The sequence below is a fragment of the Mytilus edulis genome, chromosome 6 (assembly GCF_963676685.1).
Source record: "Mytilus edulis chromosome 6, xbMytEdul2.2, whole genome shotgun sequence".
Lineage (NCBI taxonomy): Eukaryota > Metazoa > Mollusca > Bivalvia > Mytilida > Mytilidae > Mytilus > Mytilus edulis.
The window spans coordinates 73,215,720-73,236,461 of NC_092349.1; the positions used below are offsets into that span (position 1 = coordinate 73,215,720).

Genomic DNA, 20,742 nt, shown 5'->3' on the forward strand with positions numbered 1-20,742 from the left:
GCTTACTTGCAGCATTAACGTGTCCAGCTATAAAGTGGTTAGACTAGAAACATATTAGCTGAAAAGTGCTTAGACTTTAAACAGGTATAGCTGAAAAGTGTTTAGACTAGAAACATATTAGCTGAAAAGTGCTTAGACTTTAAACAGGTATAGCTGAATAGTGTGTAGACTAGAAACATATTAGCTGAAAAGTGCTTAGACTTTAAACAGGTTAAGCTGAAAAGTGTTTAGACTAGAAACATATTAGCTGAAAAGTGCTTAGACTTTAAACAGGTTTAGCTGAAAAGTGTAGACTAGAAACATATTAGCTGAAAAGTGCTTAGACTTTAAACAGGTTTAGCTGAAAAGTGTTTAGACTAGAAACATATTAGCTGAAAAGTGCTTAGACTTTAAACAGGTATAGCTGAAAAGTGTTTAGACTAGAAACATATTAGCTGAAAAGTACTTAGACTTTAAACAGGTTTAGCTGAAAAGTGTTTAGACAAGAAACATATTAGCTAAAAAGTGCTTAGACTTTAAACAGGTTTAGCTGAAAAGTGTTTAGACTAGAAACATATTAGCTGAAAAGTGCTTAGACTTTAAACAGGTTTAGCTGAAAAGTGTTTAGACAAGAAACATATTAGCTGAAAAGCGCTTAGACTTTAAACAGGTTTAACTGAAAAGTGTTTAGACAAGAAACATATTAGCTGAAAAGCGCTTAAACTTTAAACAGGTTTAGCTGAAAAGTGCTTAGACTTTAAACAGGTTTAGCTAAAAAGTGTTTAGACTAGAAACATATTAGCTGAAAAGTGCTTAGATTTTAAACAGGTTTAGCTGAAAAGTGCTTAGACTTTAAACAGGTTTAGATCGTAAAGGGACGTGAAGAAATCTGTTGATCATTTTAGTGTGAGAAGCCGTTACTTCATTAGGCCTAAATTAAACTAATTGTCTGGAAGGCTAGTCTGTCAAAGGGGCGTAAGATAGCAGAGGGACATTCAAACTCTATGTCCAAAATAAACAGACACCGTCATGGCTAAAAAAGAAAAAGACCAATAGACAAACAATAGTGCATAAACACAACAAAGAAAACTAAAGACTGAGCAACCCGAATTAACCCCATCAAAATCTAGATGTGATCTCAGATGCTGCGGAAGGGTAAGTAGATCCTTGTAAAACGTTTAATAGATAACGCTCAACAAAATAGGTTGTCATTCCATCACAAAAAGGAGCCAATGCACCAAATTAACAAAATGGAATTTCCATATCAAATTGAACATGACCAAACTGAATACTTTTTTCAACAATCTATATATATATCTAATTAAAATATCGTTCTCTGATTTCGTTATATTACATTATACTACATACTAGAACACACCCGCGAAATCCCGGGCATATACAGCTTGTAGACTGTTGTAGGATGATTTTTTGTAAAAGATATTATGTATGGAGAATTTCATAAAAGGTATCAAAAGTCCTCTCCCTTTTTCCAAAGTCCGATATTTGTTTCCTTTCTGTTAAATTCAATTATTTTCGTGTGTCTGGCCACAATTATTCTTCTCCTTTGGTACAATGATTCTTTTGGTAAAAGTCAAATCAAATTAACAATTTGCCCCGTTTCAAACATGAAATAAATGTAACTGCTCATATATAGACCATTATTAGTCTAATAAGATATGCTTCTAGGACAATCCATCAGTGTTTTCTTTTTCTTTTGAGAGCCTTATTAACATGCCAATGGTAGGATATGATTTTTTGTAAAAGATCAAATCCCCAAATCCCGAGCTTAAAAACACCCGATCCCGACGCCCCGAAAAAGGTCCTGCCTACTTTTAATCTCTACCTCACCAAATTACTATTTTCCCTTTCAACAATAAATTGTTATGCCCCATTTATGGGCATTATGTTTTCTAGTCTGTACATCCGTTCGTTCGTTCGTTCGTCCGTCCGTGTCTGTCCCGCTTCAGGTTAAAGTTTTTGGTCGAGGTAGTTTTAGATGAAGTTGAGCATGATTTACTTATTTTAATATATACTAGAACACACCCGCGAAATCGCGGGCATTCAGAGCGGAGTTAAAAGTATGTAAAGTGTTGTTAGAAGTTTTATACCTCCTCCTTCATTTCCAAAATTCACAATTTTTGGTTTTCTATCAATTTCAATATGAACATACATTTAGTATGTTATGAACATTTAAGTAAGGAGCCTGTAGTCCAGTGGTTGTCGTTTGTTTGTGTGTTACATATTTGTTTTTCGTTCCTTTTTTGTACATAAATAAGGCCGCTAGTTTTCTCGTTTGAATTTTTTTACATCGTCATTTCGGGGCCTTTTAAAGCTGAGTATGCGGTATGGGCTTTGCTCGTTGTTGAAAGCCGTACGGTGACCTATAGTCGTTAATTTCTGTGTCATTTTGGTCTCTTGTGGAGAGTTGTCTCAACATGGCAATCATACCACATCTTTTTTTGTAATCAATGAATTTTGTAAAATATTTAATGAATGGAGAATTTCAGAAAAGGTATCAAAAGTTCACATGAATAATTTTAGCGCTTATCTGTATATTATTTTGTGAATAAAGTGTATTTACTTTCAATTCTTAGTTTAGTAATCGATCCATGGTGGTCAATTGACATAGTATACATACCCTCTCCCTTTAATAAACTCTGAACAGAATTAAAATACACTTTATTCGTACTATTTGTTTGTTCAAAGTATACAGAAAAACGCAAACCGGAAGTATAATCTGACTTAAAATTTCGTCCAGTGACGGGACAATATCCGGATGCCTTTTTTCTCGTTTTTCTCCCAAAATAACTCAATCTGAATAATCATATGAATGGATGACAAATGCGACTATGCACTGTACATATAGGACAGAGAGTCGTGTTGAGTAATTTATTGTGGAAAGAAGAGAAGCGACACCAAAAATGAGGTCTTCTCGTTTAATAGTATAGATGCAAGTGGTATGACCCCTGAAATAGTAAAAATTTCAAAGAAAACAGTAGACAGAATCAGGGCCGACTTTCTATACTAACATACTAACATACTAACATAGAAAGTCCCTGACAGAATACAGACAGTCTCTATATATTAGTAGTATAATCGTAGTTTACATGTAGATAAACGCGACAAATAATTGTCTTCTCTAAGGAGGTATAATAGTTGTGGTTCTTGCGATCTAAACACCATGATATGAAACGCTAAAAATAATTGTCCTTTCTAAGCAGATATAATAGTTGATATTCTTGCGATGTAAACACCATGCATGATATGGAGAACGCTCTGAATGGCTTATTTTTTTCCATTTTTGTTATCCTTCATACAAATGGTTGTACTTGTGTCAAATGTTTTACTTATTTTAATATATATACAACTGGTATGACCCCTTAAATAGAAAACATTTAAAAAAAAAAACAGTAGACAGAATACAGAGAGTCTCAATATATTAAAGTAGATTAATCGTAGTTTACATGTAGATAAACGCGAAAACTAATTGTCCTTTATAAGGAGGTATTTATAATAGTTGTGGTTCTTGCGATCTAAACACCATGATATGGAGAACGCTCTGATTGGCTTATTTATTTTTCATTTTTGTTATCTATCATACGATTGGTTGTATTTGTGCATCTTTAAACCCGGAAGTCTTATCTATGACTAAAAGTCAGTCCGATGACGGAATCATATCCGGACTCCTTTTTTGTCGTTTTTCTCCCAAAATAACTCAATCTGAATAATGATAAGAATGGATGACAAATGCGAATATGCATGTTACCTATAGGACACAGAGGCATGATGATTGATTTATTGTGGAAGGAAGAGAAGCGACACCCAAAATGAGGTCTTCTCGTTTAATAGTATAGATGAGCTATATGTAATATGTCTCTCATTACGTTCTCCTTCGTTAAACTTCATATGAGCTCACATGTATAGTATAACTAAATCAGAGATCTGTATTTTAATTAGATAGTTTTTTTTTCAATTTCAAAGAGTTTTATTTACATCTTCATTTCTTATATTCGTAATATAGTAAATGTTATGTTCTAATACTTTTTGAAATGAAATTATCATAAAACTAAATCTAGCTTTTAAAACAAAAAAACAAAAATATCTTAGAAATGACACCCATAACCAATGAACTTTTCTAGCTTTTTTTTTTTATCTTATTTTGTTCCTTGAGACGTTAACAAATGATGGTAACGTCAATTTCTTACGTTTTAAGGCGATTAATGATTATTTGGGATAAGCTTTTTTTATTTCGCCTGTAATTTTTGTTTTGCATATCAATATGGATACTTCTTAATGATTAGTTGTACTGAATATGCATGAAATATTTCCCACTGAAAGTAACGTTAGCAACAAACAACAAAATATATAGTATTTGGGTAATGCATAAATCTATATGAAATGAGAAGATATATACGGTATGATGAGTGCCAATGAGACAACTCTCTACCAGAGACCAATTGACATAAAACGTAATAAAATGCAATGTTTCCCCATTTAAATCCGAAAAGGAGGAAGACATATATTTTGCTTTACTATAAAAAGTGTGTGGGAATTACAAGTTAAACGGGTCTTGCTTATAAAATTCAATAGACAATTAGATTAAGAAATGAAACGATTGTCAGAAATAAAAAGTTAATTATAATTCATCTCATATATTTACAAGCTTTGTATGATGTGGAGAGGTGTATAAAGCCAATGGCACGCTTTAGGCCCAATTTTGTTTTTACTTTCAAGTTCTATACATATGAATCTTATTGCAGAAAAATAAAAAAAAAATCGAAGTTTTACGCTTCCAAACTTTGAAAATTTGAAAAAGAGGATTTCTTTATCCTCTCATAATACTAACTTTTTCACAACTTAAGAACATCATCTAAACGAACAACCCCAGTCATCGGATTTTTTTTAATACTTTGTGGTCTTATTGATAGTATCTGACCATCAAGAAAATTCTGTCTGAGGAAATATACAGATAATCCACCATAAATAGCGTACCCCGAATAGACAACGTTGAAAACGTATGAAAATCGTCCAGTGGACAAACTTGCAAGACATTTAATTTTTTTGATAACGAAGTCGTTTTGACTAGGCAAATTATTAAAAACTATGTAGCTGTTTTGCAAAGTTAAAGCACAATTACGGAAAAGCACTATATGTAGCATGCAACTAATCTAATTTTTCAATGAATAGCGTCGCAAATGCAAATTTATTTGTGAAAAGCGGCAAAATCCGACATTGGACATCTTTCAAGACATTTTCCAGAAGCCGTTGCATTTTTATATGAAGTGTGAGTGCTGCAAAAATTCGATTCTGATATTGTCTATATGTGAGGGGGAGGACAGGGGTAAGGGAGACAGGGAGAAAGGAGAAAGTGGGTAGGAGAAAGGAGAGGAAGGCTGGGAGAAAGGAGAAAAAATAATATATCTCTCCTTTTAAAAAATGATCTAATATTTCAAGAAAAAATATCTCAAAAGGAGATGTTATATTCTAATGGGAGAAAGGAGAACGGGGTAGGAGAAAGGAGAAGAGTGGTGGGAGAAAGGAGAAAAAGTTGGAGAAAGGAGAAAAAATAAAATATCTCTCCTTTTAAAAAATGATCTAATATTTCAAGAAAAAATATCTCAAAAGGAGATGTTTTATTCTAATGGGAGAATGGAGAACGGGGGTAGAAGAAAGGAGAAAAGTGGTGGGAGAAGGGAGAAGGGTAAGCTCCTGTCCTCCCCCTCATATGTGTACTTTTGTGAGCATAATTTACACAAACGAAATATCATACAATCTTATATTTTAAAACCTATAAATTTTGATAACTTAACATTATCCAAAATCTGACCATAATGACCACTATTTGTTTTTACCAAAAAATAACGTTTATCGTTACAGGAACGCGCATATTCAGTAATATTGTAACACTTTAGGCTATATCATGTGCTTTATATGGGCGTTTTTCAATAAAAGCGTATCTTTCAGACCTAAAAAAAAATGGAAAATCAACTTGTCTAAAATTTAATTTCAAGAGTTATTTTGAATACTTCTATAATAGACCTGTTTGTAAACAAAAAGTGCAATCTTAAATATTCTTTAAAATGATATTATTTTCATAATTTGTGCACTGTTTCGTAACGAAATTTCTTCTAAACACACATATTTTTTGCAATTTTAAATGTTTCCTATAGACATTCCAGTTTGTTTACTTTAAATACTAGAAAAATATCATTTTTTTTTCTGAATTGGAAAACCATTTTTATCGATAAAGATTAGACAGTACTTCACATATGAAGGTTCAACTCACGTTACGTAGTGGACATTTTGATGCGTTTCGTAATGGACAAAACCGTTTCGTAGTGGACAAAAAGTTTCGTAGTAGACATCAACCCTATTACAAAAATGTATATGTTAATAAAAACATAATAAAAATTACATGAAACTAACCCTTGTTATTTGTTTTGCACGAATATAATTGAAAAAGGATTAAAAAAAGACTCCATGGCAGTGGTAGTGTCCACTACGAAACGTTTTTCTCCCATACTTGTTTCGTAGGGGACCGTTTCGTAAGGGACGTATTCGCATGTTTTATTTTTTTCCCACAATCCCTATATTGCAATAATAACAAGACTGATTGTATTCATCAAAGCATTTATCAAGCTGTACACTGATATTTTTTTCATAATTTTAAAACCAGATACTGAAGGAGATTTGACCCGTTTCGTAGGGGACATTATCAAAAATACGGTATCACTCTGGTCCATTTGATGTGCTCAATTTTTCTTACCAACAATTTAATTGCCGTTATAAAAGCATCACTTCTTTTGTAAGACCCTAATGTATATATCTCTTGCAAACAAAAATTACATTGATTTTATAAAACTGTTTATTGGCAAATTTTAATGACTTCGTTTCGTAGTGGACATTTTGTGAGGGACACACCTTCTGAAATTGAAAAACCTATATTGAAATGTGTTTATTAGAATATGTTGGCTCTGAACATACTTTTGAATTATTAAAAAACTTATGTAAAGTAAAAAAACCATTTATTTCTTCATTTTTTTACGATATTTTAGAGTATGAATGTTGAACAGGCGGTCTAGGGACATGCCATTTTGGTTGTTTTGGACCATTCAGGAGTCAATATCTTATCAATCCCTCTAAAAATAAACTGTTTCTTTGCTTTGAAATGTTAAATCTAATTCAATGTACTGACTGCACAAAAAATTACTTTCAAAGATCAAACACATTTTTTTTAAAGTGGATAGGACAAGAAAATACGTTTTTATTCATGAATTGGAATTTTCGTGGATATAACACTGTTTTGAAGAACACAAACACCCCTGCTAAAGTTATTATGCGTATAGTCTGTTACGTCTGACACGCATATTTTTGACGTTTTGTCAATATAGTGTCCTTATTTTAGACTATAGTAAAGTATGATAAAACAATTTGCACTTTTTTCGAAATAGTATTTACCTGTCTAGTCTATGGATATAAGTTTTACATATATCTTAACTGTTATGATTTTATAGAAAAGCTGTTTATTAGTGTGGACTTAATTGTTGAATACACAGTATTGACGCAATAACGTGCGTAACGTCTTAGGGAACGACCATTTAACTTCATAAAGGGGAAAAGGGGGTGTGGGGTGTGGCAGGAGGCATGGTGGTTATTGTTATTTTCTAAAAAAAAAAAAGATTCAGCGGATTCCCAAATGCCCAAATTGATGGGAACAAAATATTGCCCCCATATTTTATAATGTTCAATTTTGTTGACTGTGTGTCTTGACTGCTTCCTTCCAATCAAAAGCATCTTTTGACGTTGTCAGTGCCCTAAGTGCCCGCCACTATTGTGACGTTAAAAATAAACAAACAAGTTGACTTCCGGTTACTAGAGTGTGTAGAAGCAAGAAATTAGCAAGAGAATTTTTTTAAACATTATTCCTGGTAGGTTATCTATTGATTTTAAATCAGACTATGATAAGGACTAAGACACTCACATATTTATATGATTACCAGGTTTATTACTGGCTATCCAAGACGTTTCCATAAGATTTTGACGTCATAAAAGAAAATATCGTACACATGTACTGAAGCGATTGTTGTATGACGTCATTAGTACAAGTGTCGAAAAAACTCGGTCAAGTGTCTCAGATTCCGAAAAAAAAACCCAGTGACAGTCTGATAATTACATTACATTTCAGTGTTTACTTTACGATGTGAAAATGTCCAAGAAACGTAAATGTAATATAATACTGATATGTCTGCACTATCTCATAGGGATGTCACTTTTATTTGGTCAAATATAGACATTTTCAATTTAATTTTATGACTCTTTTATTGTTGAATCAGTTTTTTTTTATGTAATGTCAAGCTTGGTGTCTCATAAATGTCTCCTAATCACCGAATGTACGATGCAGATTGCTGGTGCAACATAGCGAACAGAAGCAGCTGACCCATTAAAAGACTGTTTGTTTACATTCATTTTCTAAATAGCGACAACAACATGTATGTGACCCATTGTGTACTTGAGAATTAAATCACAGAATACTAAGATGATAGAAACATGTTGATATACCTCATGTCGATGTGATATACAAGAAGGCAGAAGGGGAGACCCCCCCCCCCCCCATAAAAATATATACACATACGATACTATAATACAATACTAAAGTATAGAAAAAACGAATTAACATATTTAATCACAAAAACTTTTCTTAATAAGTGCACTTTGAAAGATGCCTCCTCTTCTTATTATCTGTGCTATGGAACTTATATACAATTTTATGACAGTTAGTATTTCTAAATTGTACGGGAATAGCTTTCACATCTACATTGTGCCCACTGTGTGTCTTACTGACATTCTTAGAGAAAAAAAGGGATAAAAAATCGTATATAATTCAAGTGACTGACTGTGCAATTATTACAAAAAAATGAATACAAGTTTTTACAAATATACGACAAATTTAAATTGATATTTATTATATAATATTATAATCACTTGTTAAGCCCTGGAAAACAAATAACTACTTAGGCAGCAACCATTTGATTTTCTGGGGGGGGGGGGGGGGGGGGGGGGGGGGGGGAGGGCTATTGTTTTTTTTGGAAAAAAAAGTTTGTTTCCAGGTTTTGTTGAAAAAAAAAAATTTGTTTTGGACCCTGAGTAAAAAAAATTGTTTGTTTCACCCTCAGCTGCCACTATATGTAATGCTAAAATTGAAAGAAAAAAATTGTCTTTGGTTTGTCGCTAAAAAAATAGATTGTTCTTCGCCGAAGGCGAAAAAAAAGTTTGCACAGAAAAAAAAACCAGAGCCCCCCCCCCCCCCCCCCCCAGAAAATCAAATGGTTGCTGCCTTAGAATCAAGATTTATATACAAATCCTTGGTAGAATTATGCAATTTTATATATTTTATATAAATTTTTTTTAAGGTAAATGAATTTTGAAAACAAATGAGTAGGTTCAGTAAGACCCCTTTTTGGCCCCAAAGTATAGCAGTTTTACAAAATTGTGAAAATGTAATCTTTTAGCTATTTACTGGAAAGTAGAATGCTTCTGCTACATAAATATGGGCTGTTTTTGACAAATACAATGCACATATATCGGGTACTAGCATCATTAAGTCATGCTAAATTACTGAAGTCTTCACAATTTGAGCATGTTAGTTAAATTTTAGACGGTTTCCGTCTTAAATGAAAGTGGCCGCATTCGTGTTCATTCATATTATTGAAATGTAAGTTTTATTTGATGATAATACATAACATATATAAAGGTTGAGGATGAACACGGATGCGGCCACTTTCATTTTTGACAAAAACCATCTGAAAAGTGACGTTTTTTGGCATTTTTGATAGATTTTTCATAATTAAGCTTGAATCGGAGCGTTTTTAATGACTAAATCAGTTAAAATCTTTCCCATAAACTAATTCAATCAATTGAAATAGACATTTAAGTGTTTAAAAAGTGTCCAAAATCTTTCGTTAGATAAACCTGAAATTTAAGGCCAAAATCGGCCTTTACCGGACCTACTCCTTTATCGTGCTTGTCATAGTGAACTTCTTTAAACGACGACAGATACAAGGTTGACACACTGGTCATTAATATGGAATGTCGTCGGTAAATTAGTGGGTACCAACAAGTGACGTTGGAACTTGGACGCAATACCCTTGAATATTGTCACATTTTATTATCGATGCATTCCCTTTGGTATTGGATGATCAAATATTCCTTTCGAAGACTATAATCAATTGATTGGTTGATGGTCAGTGGCAAATATTTCATGCATGATGTAGAACAGTTTTATTTCAACCAAATACAAATTAATTTCAATATATCCCACAATTTATGTGCATTTATTTATATGAAAAATGACTATTGATCTTAGGTACGATGGCCAAAAAAAAAGACAAACTAATTATACATCTCGAGGGCAGTCAGTAAGAGGGTAATACCATTGACTTTTTTTTCCCAGTTTAGTAGTTTATTGGTTGATACGGTGCTTTTTGTCCGCAATTCGCTTTTTGTCCGTTTTTGCTTTTTGTCCGATAATTTTGCTTTTTGTCCGATACTTTTGCTTTTTGTCCGTTGCTTTTTGTCCGTTTTGCTTTTTGTCCGATTATTTTGCTTTTTGTCCGACACTTTTGCTTTTGTCCGTTGCTTTTTGTCCGTTTTGCTTTTTGTCCGATTATTTTGCTTTTTGTCCGACACTTTTGCTTTTTTGGCCAGTGATTCTAATGGCGAATGGTCACTATGTCTAATGGCAAATGGTCACTATGTCTAATGGCAAATGGTCACTATGTCGCTAATGGCAAATGGTCACTATGTCCAATGGCAAATGGCCCGTGAATCTGATGTCAAATGGTCACCATGTCTAATGGCGAATTGCCAGTGAATCTACCTTAATACTAATCCGTAAATGGGATAAAATGTTCAGTATATTTTTTATTAATAGAGTATGCATGTACCATCAAAGAAAGATGAATGTAGTCTGTACTCGGAGTAGTTTTTTGTACTCTAAACACAGCAATTTTTGTCCATTTGTTATAATGAACCTTAAACTCGCAAAAATCATTTAATAAATATAAAAACGAAAGCAATGCGTAATCTCGTAATTCTCTTAATTATGCTACTTAACATCCTTGTTAAAATCCGGTTGTGGAAAATTAAAGGAAGTGGTTTTAATACTCTACCCTCCTACGTATGATCTTGTAAACGTGCCATACACGTTGACCTATCCACGTTTACATCTCTCAGTATATAACATGTATAATGCAATGTAAATTAGTATCAATCATTCATTGAAGATGGAAAATTTTAACCAACATATGATTGACCAACTGGTAAAAGTTATTCCACAAGATGTATTACAGAAGTTACAACAGATGTCAGCACAGGACTTTACATTGCAGGCTTACATTCAGTTAAACAACAAAATCCAACCGAAAAACAACTTGATCAAAAACCTACATGAAAAGATGACAGAGTTACAGAAGATTTATGAGTTTGACTGTCCCTTTGGTATCTTTCGTCCCTCTTTTAAAGATGATGTATCAAATTTTGAGTGCCGAACATGAGCCATGAGGTATGGAAGAAAAGATCATTTCATTCGACACCAACAGAATCATACAAATATAAACTAGGAATGTGAACATAGTGGTTTAACAACGAAAAGGAAATGTGTTTTATCTAAACATATGTATATGCAGGGAAGACATGATGTAAAGAAAAGAGCCCAGAAGGAAGACGATTTACAACCCCCCCCCCCCCCCCCCGGTAAACGTCAGAGGACAGCTGGTATTGACCAACCTTCCGAGGAACGATTACGAGAGAAAAGATACAAAACAACAGCAGTTCTGAACGATGGTGTGGATAACATCCGTTTACAACCCAGCAACAATGAAGAGAGATATGACTTGATGCTATTTTTCATAGAAAATCAAGTGGATTTTGTGCAAATATAGAGGACAAGCTACTAAAAAACAATATTAAGTTTTATTTGAGTGTACAAGTTTAAATTATTAATATAGAGGACAAGCTACTAAAAAGCAATATAAAGTTTTAATTTGAGTGTACAAGTTTAAATTATTAATAATTCACCAGATGGAAAATACGACGATACTGGTCCACATTTCAATAGTAAAGTGAGTACCTTTTTACAATCTGTTGCTAGTGAAATACCACACGAGTTGAATAAAGGATTTCAAAAAAAAGTATTCATTTCTTTCGAATGGGTTCTCAGAAGCTTTCAGACATACCTTCAGACAAGATAAAATCAACAAACATTTTGGTCATTGCAGTTCCCCTGTCAATTGCCTTCAAACGGAATTCCTAGACTAATTTTGGTGCTATAAGGCCACTTGCTATATTGACCAACCCACGAGGATGTTGTTAAATATATAATGGGTTCACTATTGACTCAGATCTGCAACTGACTGATTAAGTTGTTGACATGATGTTCATCCCGATTGATAGTTGCAGGTCTACTTTCATCATGTGTGTTTTTATCAACAGTAACCAAGCTTCATCTCTTTTGCATTGCTGCACTGAACTGGCCTACTGTGTGTCTGATTTTTTGCGTTAATTAGACAACTGACCAGAGCAGACGCGTCCTCTGTCACTAGAAGGGAACGTACTTGGCTACGTATGATCTTCATATTATTCAATATGCTTCATTGCAATTGGTAGGAAACAAAGACTGAACCTGAAACACCGCCATAGCCATTACATGGAACGTATCTTTACCATCTGGAGACAGTTTTACAAAAAATACTTAAGACTAAGATTGATCGTAAGTCATGAACAATTCAGTATACTTACGATCAATCTTAATCGTAAGTTTTTTTGTGAAATCGACTCCTGTTGTTTCCGTATGAATTTAAACATTGCCTGCTCTGCCTTGAATGAGGCTAACTTCACCAGGACACGATATAATACATTGAGGAACATATGTTCCATCTTGTCAATATCATGACCTGCTACGCTAGTAAGAAATCATCTCAGCTCGTTGTTAGTAACATAGAGCTCATGACAATCAACCGAATCATGTAAAGCTAACAAATTGTTATTGTTGGCATTTGTTTATGTATAGACCAATGCATGTAGGTTCTAAATACTAAGTATTAAAGACTTGGACTCTTTGAAAGGCCACTAGTCTTATTACCACATGTTAAGATAGTCGGAAATATAAATTCGTTACATAGTGTGCTACTGACCTAATACAATCTACATGGGGTCATTCAATTCCATATGGGGATTCTAGCTTCGTTATCACTCCATATTGTATTAACTGACCCCATATATATCGTATAAATCACAAGCACACTATGTAACTAAAAGTATGACGAGATCGCCAGTTTAATTATGTAAAATACCGACAGCTTTATGTAGTACGAGATCTTCATCACAATCAGGTGTTGACACAGTGCTCAGATCATCAGTTCTGACATGTTTTATCATTTGGATCCTATCAATTGATGCTTCCTCGATCTTTTTATATATTCATGAATACGCCTTGTATAAACTTCATTCTTTCGCTGAGTCAAAGTTCAAAGAGGAGTTGCTTTTCCCTTTACAGCTTTAAAACTTAACCGCTCTTCTATAAATACTTGAATAACGATATAACGTTAGAGTTTCTGTCCTTTTAAGTGGCAGGGATGGGAGAGGGTAGTTTGACAGAACAATATATCCAGTTAGACTTTGTCCGGAAAAATCCTTGAGTCATTCCCGTAAAGAGTTTTCTATCTATGGATCCCATTTATTTTTCAAAATAATACTTCTTAAAATATCATTATAAAATGCTATATTTTTTATTGAATGCAATTAGTAAGGCCATATCAATCTTCGAAACAATTGTAGCGAAAGTATAGTTCAACTGTGCATGTGAATCATGCATATTTATGATAAATTGACATTATCATAAACAGGTAAAGAAGTGATTACAGCGAAAATGAATTCCGTAATTGCGTTGGAATATTCATGAGTGCGTAAAAATGCCAAAAATCAAGAATAATTCAGTAATAACAACATGTTTTTATTGCGTTATGAACTTGAAAGTACTAGATATGATTTTGATTTGAAAAAACCATCAAATCAGATACTCAAAAACATCTAACAGATGTTGCAAAAAAAGGGTCATGTTTTGAAGTAAGGATAAAACTGTTACAAAAATGTTGTTTTCTCTATAAAAAAAAACACACACACAATATTACTCGTCAGAATTGAAAATATTTCTTAACTCTGATATAATTTTTACAAAAATTGCCCCGCACGATATTTTTACGACCGGGCAAAAAGTGAGGTTCAGATATTCAACTACCGCTTGTAAAATAGTCAGCTGTGTGAAAGGTGGTTGCATTACAACGAAATGTTTTCTGAAAATGTAAGAAATAGTTATTTACGCAAAAATAAGTAGATCAAAGAGGTAGGGACAATTTGGTCTGTGTTTGTTTTGAACGAATAATCAGAATTATAAAGTTGTCAAATCCTGTTTGAAAATGAGTATTGAAAAGTATATATCATACGATTAAAATATGGTTTGAAAAATTTACACGTATCCAGTGCTACGTATTAATGTGGAAGGCATCTGGATACACATTTGTAAATCACACATGTTTTTGTCAAATTTTACATCAATGGACGTTTCTAACTTTCCAAAAGATTTTTGGTTCGGTAAACGATGTCTTTCTCATACATTTTGGGTGAGATATAAATAGATTTCCCAAACCTGGTCAAAACAGAGCTCTATTTAGGCGTTTACTATGGGAAAACTGATGACGCAAGAGCAATTGAAAAGTATCTACACTTCTAAAATAACGAGGCCCAATTTGTTAGCCGGTATAACGTTAAAACGACGAATCAAATAATTCAACTTTATATATAACTTATATAGGACAATGGTGTTGTTAAAAATTACACCATTCCAGGCCTTTTTGTTTTCTACATAATCAATAATACCAATAATTAACAAGTTCCGGGTCGAATCCGATACCGATACCATTAGTATATGTCGCATGTAGTTTCCGTTACCTGTTGTCTTCTGTAAACCCTTTCTATCAGGAGAATTCCTTTAGCAGTTGTTTGAATTTATATTATTAAACTCTAGGACACTATTTAACAAGTCTGTTTTCTTCCACCTTTATCAGATGACAATACTAAAAATCAAGGCCAAAAATAAGGCATGGGTACTTTAATTCAGTCAGGGACCCGCTGGTGTGTTCTATAGTCTCTTATAAAAAAAGTTGACAAAAGCAATAGCACAACAATGCCGATGACCATACTGCTTAAAAGTTATTTCTAAACAACAATCGTACGTATACATTTTAAAGAAAGTATTTGTTAAACTGTGATATTTGAAATATACTAACAAATGCACAATGTTTTAATTTCATTATTTATCTTGATATATGCATTAGAAGCTTGTTTTTTTAACTGTTAACCTTTGCAGCATATTAATAAAAAAAATGGAAAAAAATCATGTACTTACAAAATCTAAAGCTCTTTCAAGTCAAAGGAGTGTTCCACATAATCTTTAGCATGTAACAATTTCCCAAAATATACCCATTTTACACATCTACGTTTTAGAATACGCCAATCGGCTCTTTGTTGCCGTATGAACTTTCAATATAGTAATATTGTCTTTTCGTAAATAGATTTAAAGATGTGTCTGTGCAAATTAAGATAAAAAAAGAAAATATCTTTACAAAATAGGTTATCTGTGTAATCTTACTTCATTTGACAATATTGAGAATAAGTGATCTCGTTTTTTGTACATGTATTTCACAGTAGGTTTAGTCTCCGGTTGGGGTGGTTTTTATTTTCAGTCATTTTCTCTTTTTTTCGAGTGAGTATGATCAAAAATGTAAACAAACAGACTTCCTTTCTTGTAAAACGTTTAAAAAGATGTTAGAAACAAAGGCAACAGTAGTATACCGCTGTTCAAAACTCATAAATCCATGGACAAAAAACAAAATCGGGGTAACAAACTAAAAACTGAGAGAAACGCATTAAATATAAGAGGAGAACAACGACACAAAATTAGAACCTTATATACATGAGCATAGAAGATAACATAGTATTTGTGATAAACATATATTATCAACCCTCAATTATTTTATTTTATAAACGTTTAATTTAGTCTTGTGTGCTTTATTCCAAAATATAGATTACAGACATTTTTACTCACATACCAATGCAAATGTCAACGGAAATGCTTACACTGAATCTTTACATACTAAGATTACAGACACTTTACAAAAATATCTTGTTTTTTTCATAGAAAAAGACATTTTGCATAGTAAATTCATTTTTATATGTCCGTGTTTTTTCTAGTGCGTCCGTGTTTTATCGAGTGAAAAACAAAATTCCTATGGCTTAAACTTTAATATATCACTGCATTCACGTTTAAAAAAACAATGAAAAAGGTTATAATAAAGTTCTTTGCAAAGCACGAAAAATGCATTAAATCAGCTTGATAATGCTATATAAATACGTTCATTTCGTTAAAAGGCATCGTTTATTTGTATTCAGAGATCTTCATGTTAGCGTACAGATATGGATTCATACAGTAAATATTTCGTGATGTAAAACAAACACTTCAATTCTCAATTTTAAACTTTGTGCGAGTTCAGACATGTTGGATTGAGACGTACGTACACATATTGTGTAACGCGGGTAAATGTGTGTTTTTTTAACAGAAAGTACATCATAAGTGTTTCATTTCCTATTTATCTTGATGGTAACATGTTTAATCGTTCTAGAAATTGAAATCTAGAATAATGTTCAAATGCTCCTACGCGAAGAGGTCACACAGAAATAAAGCACCACCGTACTTCATTTTCATCATAAACACAAAGAATAAAAATTTACAATGTATATTTTATGTATTTAATAGGTGTACTAATATTATATACACATTTTTTATTTTGTTATCATTTCTAAAAGATAGTTTTAAAGCTTACAGATTGTATATTTCGTTGTTTTTTAAATACATTGGATAAGTCCCCGCGTTTAACATCAGCTCAGTAGTCAGTAATTTAGTGCTGGCATAATTTATAAAAAAACCTTTTCAAAATTGTTTACCTCCAATGGGGACTGGGGAATAGAAATATGGTCATTTAGGTCCTCTTCCGACCGGTAGTAAAACTCTTGCTTCAAGTACGCAGCCACCTCTGATCAGAATGGGACGTGTAGATAGAATGTCACGCTCACTACACCACTACACGTTAAGAACCATTGCAACAGTACTTTGAGGGTTCCGTAAGGGGGTCTGTTGCAAGGCAACATTTCTGTCAATATCCAATATACCCTCGTTTTCAGTGACAGTCTAAATTTCCCAACCTTCATCCCGAACGTCCTCTGTTACGGGACCTACCCATTGGATTTATTGTTGATTTGTTCTCGTCATGAAAATGCATGAAATGTTTTTCACTGCACGTTCAAGAAACCAACAATCAATAATTCAACATTGTCGGTTTACAAATTTAAAAATTATAAAGAGCCTAAGGTTTCAAGCAAAGTTGAACTTAGATTAATTTGGCTATTTATTACGTGCTTTTGGTCATATGTCTGCAAATATTTCGGTTCTTACACACCCTTGGTTTTCAAATATTTGACTTTGAGCGTTACGTGTGAAGGTAATCCAGAAAAGCGCTTCGGACGAATGAAGTGTTGTTTTCATTTTTCATTAAATATTCCATTCAATTCAAATAATATTCTTTTATTTTTCAATTTATTATTTTGTTTGGGGAGGGGGGTGCTCTTTTACTATTTGGGTTAACATTTAGTTTTTAAAAATTGTTACTGTTTTTTCTTAGTTTCAATGCTCCTTTGTCACGGTCATATATATCATTCATAAAATATTCTTGACTGTAAAAACAAAGGTAGCATGAAATGAAGTGGAAAAGATTACGAGTCCCTGTACTCGGTTCTATAGACCGTTTTAAAAAGGACACAGTGATTTCTTATATATCTTAATACTGCAAGGTTATGGCAAAATGTTTTCAGAATAGTTCAGAATAGGGATTATCATTAAATTGAAATGAGTTAAATTTGATCAACAAAGTAATATGCTTTTGTAACTTATATATAACGTTGTCCTTTGCAATTTTATATACATTTACAAACCCTAGAATAAGTAGTTTTTTAAGCCCAAGAATGTCTTTTTTCTTATCACATTTTCATTAAAAAAAAGAAACCGGAGCATTTGTTGAAAAACCCGGATATTATAAACATGTTAAATAAATGTTGCTCTCGAAAAAAAAACCACGGAAAATATAAAACACTGAATTGTAAGTAAACTACATGGAAATTGTGCGTCGTTCGTGCTCAAAACATATATAGCATTCAGCCAGTAAAAACATTAATTTAGGTTGATACGCAAGCAATTTATTCGCATATCAATATTAAAATCAAATTTACATAAAAGTTCTATAGCCTGCTTTTCTCATTGACGAGATCCAGTTTTCAGTTTTCAAGGGAGGTAATGTTTTGTCACTAGATTACCCACTGAAAAAATAATAAGCAAGACAACATGTACAAATAAGTATTCTTTAGCTTTGTAAAAAAAAACATGCTCTGTTATCGAATAAAATTAGTTTTCACATGCGTATATTGACTACGGCAGAAAAATGAATTTCATTAAATTGGTATGCATTTAATGCATTTCATTAACTTAAAACACTTTCAAACACTAAAATGATACACATTTTGTTACCAATACTTTTACAATGACAACAATGTGTTACAATTCGAAATTGATATGTTTGACCTAGATACCGCAACGTTCATGTTGGCTGTTCTAACTTCAAAACCCCTCCCTCTGAAAAACACGTTTCATCTATCCTGTTAAAAAGGCATGTATATAATAATTTCATTGAAACATATGATCTGACAATAAATATAAAATAAAGTATAGGTTATTATAACTGTTGTACTGAAATGACAAAATTGGTTCATATTTATGATAAAATGGATTGACCCTAGCAGGGAATCGAACCCCATTCTCCTATTTAAAAAAATAGGCGTAATTACCAATATACCACCGAAGTTTTATTTGGACTACCGCAAGTATAAATGAATCTCTGTCAAAAGGCACCTCCTGCCAAGTCTCGAATGTCAGCACAACTTTATCAAGGAATCCTCTATCAGATATGAACATATTTACCAATGCTACCATAACCGGCGAAACATTTACGATTAATTTAGTAACTATAGATCTACCGATTCCCCTTGTGCGTCCACCGCTATTGACAACTGACTTGAAAATGTGCGTGTCAGAAATTGACTTCAAACGAAAAGACGGTTGAATTATAACTTTTCTGTTATATTGTGACACAAATATCGTTTTAGTTAATAAATTTGTTAATTTCTGTTTCAATTTTGAATTTTAGAAAAACAACTTTGCGAAATTAAACTGGTTTGAACTAGTTGGATACAAATCGACAGGGAGGTTGATGGAAGAGCCTACACAAATACTGTACACTTATACCCAGCGAAATTACCGTAAATGACCTAATTATAATCGAAATAATTGATTATCACTCTGGCAAAAATAATCACGAATATAATGCCTACCCATGTTAAAACTACAATAAAGTAAAGCTGGCATCAATTATTTCTTAAATAAAGTACAATTCTTAAATAGGTACTGGAGTTTGAATTACGATTTTTACCCATGTCTGTGTTGTTGGGGTAAAAAGCATGATACAAAGAGAAACTATCAACAATAACAAAAGAAAAAAAAGGGAAAAAAAATCAGCAGCAGTAAAAGATCAATCAACTGAAATTCTAGTCATGAATATATTCTAGCGTAATACATTGGAGCTTGGCTTTCTAATTTCCATAAAAACATACTGCATTCTATTTCAAAAATGAAATGCCGACTAGCGGTATTTTTAAAATACATTGTACTTATTCAAGACGAGAAAAAAAATGAATAAATAATAATACAATGTATAATAGTGCACACATATAACATTCATTTCCTTTTCCTGTTCTGGTAATTCAAGATATATTTGGTTGAAATGCACTAGAAATTACCAATTGAGGGGAACTAACTCCGTAATTTGCTATCATTCTAACCAAAAGTTATCTGGAGATTACTCGAATTACCAGACACACAGAAACGAAAAAGCTACCATTCCTACCTCAAGATGAACGCTACTTCAAATTGGATGATTAAGTTGGTTTGGTTTTTTTTTCGGTCAAATTTGAAATTCTTCTAAATTGCCTGACGTTTACAAAGACTTTAAAAATATATATAACACAGTTCACACAGATTATAAAGATGAATAAAACAAATTTTCGTTTTTGGAAAACTGCATGGAATTTTTCAATTTCAAACAATATTCTCAAGCTTAAACTTATTCAAAATTTTCGTTTTGCCTTATTCTACATGTGTAACTTCCAAAAATTATTTTTCGAATAAAAAGAAGCAATACACTATTCAAATTCAACATGCGTCGGTGTAAGTTATCACATCGGTGAAATATAATTGTATTTAATACAATTAAAACATGTGTTACGTAGCCAAAACAAGGAGATGCAATATTCAGAAATAATGATAATTTCAGATATATGAGAAGGTATATTAGACATGTAATTACAATGTTTAAATTAATATTTACGGATGGACAATAGTATCATTTTAATATAGATAGCCTAGCTATAACCTATTAGAAGATACAATCAACAACTCATGTTACTTCATTTAATTTACTGATGATTATGTATAACATATCAAAAAAATATACATACAAGTTTTTAATTTTTTTTTTAATTTGATACAAT

At 32.5% G+C, this 20,742-nt stretch overlaps 1 protein-coding gene across 1 annotated transcript in view; it reads left to right on the plus strand.

Moving 5' to 3' along the window:
- The first annotated feature begins 7,798 nt into the window (after positions 1 to 7,798).
- The window catches only part of LOC139528375 (carbonic anhydrase 1-like), a 115,745-nt gene continuing 102,801 nt past the window's right edge, over positions 7,799 to 20,742 (plus strand). The window contains exon 1 of the mRNA XM_071324336.1: positions 7,799 to 7,907. The gene's annotated coding sequence lies outside the window, so the exon portion shown is untranslated. The remainder of the gene's footprint in view (positions 7,908 to 20,742) is intronic.